This window comes from Mustela erminea, chromosome 9, assembly GCF_009829155.1.
Source record: "Mustela erminea isolate mMusErm1 chromosome 9, mMusErm1.Pri, whole genome shotgun sequence".
Classification (NCBI taxonomy): domain Eukaryota; kingdom Metazoa; phylum Chordata; class Mammalia; order Carnivora; family Mustelidae; genus Mustela; species Mustela erminea.
The window spans coordinates 20823209-20832947 of NC_045622.1; positions in this window are offsets into that span (position 1 = coordinate 20823209).

Sequence of the window (9739 nt, forward strand, 5' to 3'; positions counted from 1 at the left end):
CTCAGATCATGATCCTGGGGTCCTGGGATCAAGTCCCACATCAGGCTTCCTGCTCAACGGGGAGCCTTCTCCCTCTGCCTGCCTCTCTCCCTGCTTGTGTGCTCACTCTCTCTCTCTCTCTGACAAACAAATAAGTAAAATCCTTTAAAAAAAAAGTTTTTTTTAAATGGGGACCCTTGGAGTCTACTTTGTTGGGATGTTACCCAGTTTTGTGACTTAGGCTAGTTAACCTTCTTGTGCCTCATTTCCTCTTCAGTAAAATGAAGTTAAATAAATAGCACCCACCTCTGATGCCTGTCGTAGGATTAGAGTTACTATATGTAAAGTACTTTCTTTCAGGCACAGCAGAAGGCACTACAGTCTTGGCCAGTATCCTTTTTAGGAGAAGCTTGGGGACACTGTACCAGAGGCCACCTTCTGTCCTGATCTTCAAAAGCATAGGACTCACAGGTTTGAGAGAGGCTTTCAAGGAAGCACAGCAAAGTGATAAATAGCTTGGGCTTTGCAGAAAATTTAGGGTCAAACCCCAGTGTTCCATGTATCAGCTGGGGACCTTGCACAAGTTACTTGCCAGCTTTGAGCCTCAATGTCCTCATCTGTAAAGTTGGGATTCCGGGGCGCCTGGGTGGCTCAGTGGGTTAAGCCGCTGCCTTCGGCTCAGGTCATGATCTCAGGGTCCTGGGATCGAGTCCCGCATCGAGCTCTCTGCTCTGCAGGGAGCCTGCTTCCTCCTCTCCCTCTCTCTGCCTGCCTGTCTGCCTGCTTGTGATCTCTGTCTGTCAAATAAATAAATAAAATCTTTAAAAAAATAAAAATAAATAAAGTTGGGATTCTAATATCTCCTACAAGGTGGCTGTGCAGATTAAATAAAATCATGCCCACAAAATGCTGAGCATAACGCCCGACGTATATTTATTCAGTAATGGAATTCTGTTGTTCTTATTTTTGTGAGGACTTGGAGGAACTAGAAGTTGATGATTGATATTCTAGGCATCTGGAATGAGAATGTCCTAAAACACAAGCAAGGTCATTCCTCCAAGCAAACATTTTTTTCATTTCATTGCAGTAAAATACACACAAGATAAAATTTAGCATTTTAACCGTTTTTAAATGTACAATCCAGTGACATTAAGTACGTTCACATTATCATTGCCACCATCACCTCTTTCATCCCAAACTGAAAGTCTGTATAAATTAAACAATAAATCTCCATTCCTTCTTCCCTGCACACCCTGAAACCACCATTCTACTTTCTGTCTCTATGAATTTGACTGTTCTAAGTTTGTCCTTGTGTGTCTGGGTTATTTCACTTAGTATATGCTTTCAGGTTTCATCCTTGTTGTAGCATGGGTCAGAATTCCATTCTTTTTTAAGATGGAATGATGTTCCATGGTGTGGATATACCACATTCTGGTTTTTTGTTTTTGTTTTTGTTTTTTTAAGATGTATTTATTTATCTTAGAGAGAGAGAGAGAAAGTGAGTACATGAACAGGGGGGAGGGCCAGAGGGAAAAGGAGAGAGAGACTCTCAGAGCCCCCGCTGAGCAGGGGCCCAACTCAGGGCTTGATCCCAGGACCCTGAGATCATGACCAGAGCCGAAATCGAGTCAGATGCTTAACTGAGCCGCCCAGGTGCCCCTAGCTGAGGAGATTTTTCAAGGGTGAAAAATGTGGCCTGGCATCTCCTTGCTGCTTAGGGTAAAAGACAATGAGGAATGGAGGCCTGGACCCCCTCCCCTCCTACGCATTGTGTTGCATGTAAAGTCTCTGAGAATTTCATCCAACAGAAACACTGCCAACCTGGGCCGAAAGGATAGGGGATGGAATGCATTGAAGGAAATCTGAAATCCACAGTCAGGAAACAGGCTGATAGGGAGAGGCATTCGGCTGTGAATACCTGGTATCCTCCAAGAAGAAGGAAAAACGACTCTGAAGGCAGGGTGCCCACTCTGGGCCTGGATGATGGTGCCCTGAGGCACAGGGGATCATTCTCAGGCCTTAAAATCTCACGGAATTTGCCCTGCTGGGTTTCAGGCTTGCTTTAAACCACTGGTCCTTTTCCTCCTTCTACTTCCTCCCTTTCCAAGTGGGAATGTCTATCTTCTGTCTGTCCTACCCTTGTATTTTAGAAGACAACCAGTTCCACTGGTCCATAGAGGCAGGGCTAATTAGCCCCAGGGGTATCACACCCACCATCTCACCCATATCTGATTTAGATGATCACATTTGAAACTTTCTGAGTGGATGATATTTTGATGAGATCTAGTCCATGTTGAAATGGGTTAAGACTTGGGAATGTTGGGACGGAATGAATGTGTTTTGTAATTAATTTATTTATTTTCAGAAAAACAGTATTCATTATTTTTTCACCACACCCAGTGCTCCATGCAATCTGTGACCTCATAATACCCACCACCTGTGGAATGAATGTGTTTTGCACGAGAGGACCAGAGGGCAGACTGTAGTGGTTTGGATAGTGTCCCCCAAAACTCATGTCCACTCATGTCTTAGTCCATTGAGGCTGCGTACCACAGTCTGGGTGGCTTATAAACAACGTACCACAGTCTGGGTGGCTTATAAACAACAGACATTGATTTTTAGTGGTTATGGAGGCTGGAAGTCATAGACCATGGTGCCAGCATGGCAGGGTTTCCAGGGAAAGTTCCAGATGGCCACTTTCTGACAAAGTAGAAGGGGCTAGGGCCTTGGGCCACTTTTATAAAAGCATGGATCCCATTCATGAGTGCTTCACTTCGTCTATGAGGTTTCCCAAAGGTCCCACCGCCGAGTACCACGACGCTGGCCGTTAGTTTCCAATCTGTGAATTTTAGGACACAAAAATTCAGACCCTAGCAACCCCAAACTTTAGACTATGACCTTACTTAGAAATAGGGTCTTTGCAGATGTAATTAGCTAAAATGAGATTATATTGGCTTAGGGTGGGCCTGAAATCCAGGGACTTGGTGACCTTGTTAAAGTGGTCTCAAGAAACTAATACAGGGGCACACCTGGATGGCTCAGTGGGTTAAAGCCTCTGCCTCAGCTCAGGTCATGATCTCTGGGTCCTGGGATGGATCCCTGTATCAGGCTCTCTGCTCAGCAGGGAGCCTGCTTCTCCGCACCCCTCCCCCACCTGCCTCTCTGCCTACTTGTAATCTCTGTCTGTCAAGTAAATAAATAAAATCTTAAAAAAAAAAAAGAAACTAATATAGGATCCTAGAAGAATTATATAAGATAACTCAACATTCACCTCATATTTAAAACTCCTGGGGTGGGGCACCTGGGTGGCTCAGTGGGTTAAAGCCTCTGCCTTCAGCTCGGGTCATGGTCCCCGGGTCCTGGGATCGAGCCCCGAGTCGGGCCCTCTGCTCAGCGGGAAGCCTGCTTCCTCCTCTCTCTCTGCCTGCTTCTTTGGGGCACCTGGGTGGCTCAGTCATTCAGCGTCTGCCTTTGGCTCGGGGCATGAGCCCATGGTCCTGAGATGGAGCCCCGCATTGGGCTCCCTGCTCAGAGGGAAGCCTGCTTCTCCCTCTCCCACTCCCCCTGCTTGTGTTCCCTCTCTTTCTGTGTCTCTCTCTGTGTCAAATAAATACATAAAATCTTAAATGAATAAATAAATAAATAAAACCTCCTATGTGCCATCCATGTAAAGCTTTGGCACAGGACCTAGCAACTACTAGCTGTTCATGAAGTGCTGCTTATATGTTATATAAAAGTTTCCAAAACCTTCCTTGGGCTGGGTAGGTAGAGCTATCCCCACCTCCCCACATCTCCAGTCCCAGGAAGTCCAATTACACTGATGCATCCTAAGAGCTTTTAGAACCTAAGAGAGTTTCCAAACAAAGGACATTCCCATTAGATAAAGTGATCAGTGCTTTAAAGAAGATATAAAGTGGGGGTTTTAAAAGACTGTATTTATTTATTTGAGAGAGAGGGAGAGAGAGCAGGCGCAAGCACGCCCAGGAACATGAGCACCAGTGCGGGGGAGGAGCAGAGGGAGAGGGAAAAGCCGACTCCCTGCTGAGCAGAGAGCCCCAGCCAGACTTGGGACTTGGGATCATGAGCCACCCAGGCGCCCCAGATATAAAGTGTTTTAAAGAGAGTTCTATGACTGCTATATGATGGTGGGGTAAAGAGCAGGGGGGTTGCCTGAAAACCTTGGGGCAGGTTTTCTCCAGCCCAGGCCTGTTGAGTTTGGGTGATCTCTGTTGGAGGCTGTCCTGCGTTTTGGAGGCTGTCCTGCGTGTTGCAGGGTGCTTAGCAGCCTCCCTGACCACTAGGTGCCAGTAGCATCCCCCCAGTTGTAACAATCAAAAATGCCTCTGGATTTCAAGTGACCGACCCCTGGAGGGGAAAATTACAAAATCACCAGAGTCGAGCACCGCTACCTTAGACATAGGTCTTTAAGGGGTGAGTGGACGGTCTGCTAGCACAGGGCTACATTTCCCACAGAGAGAACCAGCAGAACCAAAGCTTGGGTTATTTGGAAAGGCATACATGTGCCTTTTAAGGAAAACTGAGGCTGGGGCACCTGGGTGGCTCAGTGGGTTAAGCCTCTGCCTTCAGCTCAGGTCATGATCTCAGGGTCCTGGGAGGGAGCCCTTCACCAGGCTCTCTGCTGCAGGCTCTCTGCTCAGCAGAGAGCCTGCTTCCCCTCCACCATGCCTGCCTACTTATAATCTCTCTTTCTGTCAAATAAATAAATAAAATATTTTTAAAAAAAAAGAAAAGAAAAACTGAGTCTGGTCATAGGTTCAAACTGCCTATGGAAATATAACGTAAAAAAATTTTGCTAAAATCACACTAGGACCATTCTAGGGGCTGATTTTAGTTCCTGAACTGAACTTATTTTAGTCCCTAATTTACTTGATATAATCAAAGGAGGATATAGAGCTCTTAAAGTTCTCTACAAGACCAGTGCTCTAACCCCTGAGCTATGGAGCCTCTTAAAGTTCTCTAATCTAACCTCCCACCTGATTCAGAAACCAGTATCCCTCCTGAGTGATGTTAGATACCTCCTGTGAGGAGAAACCTGACCTTGCAGGGCAGCACATTCTTTTTTGTTTTTTGGGTTTTGTGCTTTTAATGGCTTTCAAGGCTAGAAACAGCTTGTTATCGTTAGAAATTCAGTGATAGCACGATATGGACTGTGCTCGTTCTACTTGATTTTCCTTAGAAGGACCCTTCTGGAAGAAGCCAGTTTTCCATGGCATTCTGGAAATGAGCTGCTGAGTCTTTTTTGAAAACCTACGTCAATCACAGCCCAGCAAATAAAGATGAGCTCATAGCTGCTAACATTTTAAGGCTGCTTGATTTTTTCCATCACTGGTAGCTCTCAGACACCAACATTCAATTCCAACCCCTATTCATCTCCATCCTCAATCTCCAGGGTTGATTAAACTCCCTGATTTGTTTCCACAAGGGAAGTGGAATATTCCCCAAGATTCAAAATGTATTCATACCCATCTAGTCAGTAGGTAATTACTCTCCACCACAAAGCACAAGCCCCAAGAACAAGAGCATATTACTTTCAAAAAGAATAAACAGCACTATAAAAATTGACAATAAATCAATCCCAAGAATAATTACAAATTCCAGAATAGTCGCCTCTGTTACCTGATGAAAAATGACAAAATACATGAACTAGCTGGCAAATATTAAAGAATGGGATCCCTTAAGATATTGGAAATTCCCTTCAGTGGAAATATGATGACAATTTTTTTCTATAAAGAACAGACTTGGCTATTTCAGGAAAGGAGAACCCACAGATTTTAATTGGAAAAGGAAAATGAGGTCCCCGGTGCAGGGGACGCTTTTAGATCTACGGTGGTCAAAAAAGAAAGGTCATTCATCTTCCCCTGTCTGTAGCTACCGAGTGATTTATCAGCATGAATCTGCGTGTGCCGGGAAAGTGGGAACAGAATAGGCTATTGTGTTCTTCTCTTGACTCCTACTACTCAACCACAGTGTCATGATGGGAGGCTACTCACAAGATGGTTCCGGTTCATGAGTTCCCTTTTAGATCAATTTTTGGTTCTTCATGCATCCACCAGGTCAAGCAGACTTGGGACTTGTTTATATATAAACCTCTGAGGACTGACTCCCCCCTGCCCTCTGTGTCAGATAATCTCTATTTTATGCTACCCTGGATGCCCTGGTATTCAGAAATGTGATGATTCAGAAATGAACTTGAGGAAATGAAAATGCCAATTAACACGGTTATTTCACTATACTCGTCTGGCCACACAAAAATCACTTCACTGGCAAACCGCTCCCCCAACGCCCCCCAGCCCAGCCCAGCCCTGCAGGCTCTGCAAATTCTGCCCCAGGCCACAGCTGTCCTCCTTAAGATTTGACTCTGAGTCACGACAGCATTTTCCCACCCTGTAGAAATAAGGAGCAAAGAACCCCCAAAGTCTCACTTTCAGCAGTTAGGCTTTTTCCACCAAGTCATTGTCGCCAGGATTTAAATAAACCAGTCTCTTCCAGTTGTCACATCCTACAAGGTGAGAGCTTCGCAGTGTTGAACACCAAACCTCAAAGAAGAGTTATGATTGGTGATGAGCAAGAGGGCTCCCCACAGATATACAGACCAAACGACATCCTGAAAAATTCTTGACATGACATGGCATCACTGCTGGGTCTTGGGGAGCTGTCAGAGGAAAAACCCAGTGTTGGATATGGATCAGACCCCTGGGATGCATGGGAAGAAGTCAGTGATACAAATACTGACTTAGAAATGCACAGGGCAGTTAGATATAGGGCAAATGTAAATAAAGAAGTTTTATTTACAATCTATAATCATGTATGACAATCTATAATCATCCAAAATCTGTTGATTTTGTAGGTTTGCATATTGAGAAAAATCCAGAATCTTTCCAGGTAAAGAATATGTTTGTTCATTGGGTCCAGTGGACATGAAGGCAATGGAGAATGTATACATCAAAGGAAGCTCACTCGTTACCTATCAGAAGAGAAAAGATTACCCATAATCTAATGATGATTATTCTTTAATTCTTTTGTAAACTTTGTTTAGAACAGAAAAATATTTAATCCATATTAAGTAACCCAGCTCTCTATATTGCAAGACCCAGGAAAAATTCTCAGTCTAGTGTTTCATATAACGATACAATTATGGCTGATCTGATTATCTGGACCACATTACAAGAGAAGAAAATTAAAAGGGAGGGAGGAAAAGCAGAAGGATGTGTGATGGTGGGAAACACCTAGCTAGGAGTCAGGTATTTTGGATTTTAGTGTCAACTTAACCATTAGCTAGTTCTGTGACTTGAGGAGAAGTACTTAGGTTTTCTTTCTTTTTTTTTTAAATAAAGATTTTATTTATTTACTTGACAGAGAGAGAGATCACAAGCAGGCAGAGAGGCAGGCAGAGAGAGAGGGGGAAGCAGGCTCCCCGCCAAGCAGAGAGCCCAATGTGGGGCTTGATCCCAGGACCCTGAGACCATGACCTGAACTAAAGGCAGAGGCTTAACCCACTGAGCCACCCAGGTGCCCCGTACTTAGGTTTTCTGCCCTCTGTTTGCTCATCTACAATAGAAAGAGTTTCAAGTAAGATCTTTTTCTTCTCTTAAATGTAATCAACCTAAAGTCCTTTTTCCTTCCAAAACCAATCACAACATTTTATTTAAATTGACTCCAAATTCAGAGGGATCTTGGGATGTCTTTAAATTCCCTTCATTTGTGTGTCCCTTTGTAGACTCCTAAGTATTTCACATAGGTATGGGGAGAAAACAAGATGGCACAATGCTTAGTTATACAAAACCCTAAGGAGAGAGCCAACTGAATTAAATCTACATACTAACTCCAAATTGCGTTTTATTCAGGGATATCCTCTAACCCAGCTTCAGTTGCTACTGAGTCATAAGAATGATTTATACCAAATGGATGTTCCTGAATACCTCCTTCTAGCATTGCCAGATTTGCCACACAAAATATAAGATACCCAGTTAAATTTGAATTTCAAATAAATAATGAATAGTTTTTTTTTTTAAAGAAGTATGTCACAAATATTGCATGGAATAGACTTGTACTAAAAATCTATTCATTGTTTGCTTGAAATTCAAATTTAACTGGATGCCCTGTATCTCCATATTTTATCTGGCAACCCTACCTCTACCCTTACTTTGGTGGAGATAAGCAAATTGTAAATGATGGGGGGGGGTGCGCGCGCGCACAAGCGCGCCCACCCATGGGCATGTGTATGATGATTAATTGAGTTGCATACTTTTGTATAGCTTTTCTCAGTAAGAAAAGTTAAAACCAATGTTTCTAAATGATATTTCTAATTGCCCTTGAGGACTAAGGCTGACCTATATATCATTGCTCCAATCTCTCTCTCTCTCTCTCTCTCTCTCTCCTTTCCACACTTATTATCTTTTGTGGGGGTGAAAAATATCTTCCATGAGCATCTCAGAATTCCTTAACTGGATATTTGCAAAAGACTGATTAGACCACTCTACAAGGAGAGATGAGTGTAAGAATAAGGAGAATAGGCATAAAGGAAGGTATAGTCAAGAGAAAAATTTAAAAGAAGTAATGACATCAGCCTCTCTTTCATATTTACCATTGGTTTATCCCATCATAGTAGGCCAGGGGGCCTGATAAACCATAAACTAAAACTTGATCAGTACATACACACAAAAACCTGTACATGAATGTTTGTAAGAGCCAAGACAGCAGGAACCACCCGGATGAACCACCTTCATCTGAAGATGAAGGATAAACAAATTGTGGTCTCTCCATGCCGTGGAATATTAGTCAGCCATAAAAAGGAAGCGTACTGACGCAGACTGTAACATTGATGAGCCTTGGAAACATTATGCTAAATGAAGGAAGTCTGACACAGAAAGCCATAAATTGCATGATATCATGTATATAAAATGTCTCGATAAATCCACAGGGAAGGAGACTAGAGGAGTGGTTTCCAGGGGCTGTATGGAAGGGGAATGGTGAGTGGTGAGTAATTGCTGATGGGTGTGTAGTTTCTTTACTCTCATCTGGGGAGATGAAAAGGTACTAAAATTAGGTAATGTGATGGTAGTACAAGTCTCTGACCGTACTGAAATCCATTGAATTGTATACTTTAAAAGGCAGACTTTTATGACATGTGATTCTATCTCAACAAAACTGTTTTTGTTTTGTTTTGTTTTGTTTTTATTTGACAGAGAGAGAGATGGCGAGAGAGGGAACACAAGCAGGGTGGGGTGGGAGACGTAGAAGCAGGCTTCCCGCTGAGCAGGGAGCCTGATTGGGGGATCGATTCCAGGAGCTTGGGACCATGTCCCGAGCCCAAGGCAGATGACCAATGACTGAGCCACCCAGGCGCCCCCAAAGCTGTTATTTTTAAAAAGCTGGTGCATTAGAGAAAACCTTGTTCAGATCTCAGGTGATGCTACGGAACCAAACAGCCATTCTAAACAGCCAACAGAGTAACAAGACTTGTGACTATTATGCGGGTGCTTTTCAGACAAGGAGCTCTAATATTACTTTTTAATTAAACCCTTTTTAAAAAAAAATATTATGTGATTTTTCACAACATCCCCAAAAGTAGGTACCATTACCCTCTGTCTTGGGAGGAGAGGAAACAGACTCTGAGAAACAATAATTTGTTTGAGGCTCATACAGGTAGGTGAGATGCACGGCTGAGTCTAACCCTGGGCCATCAGACTTCAAAGCCCAGGATAGCCCCAGCTCACACCCTGTACATCAGAGAAACCAA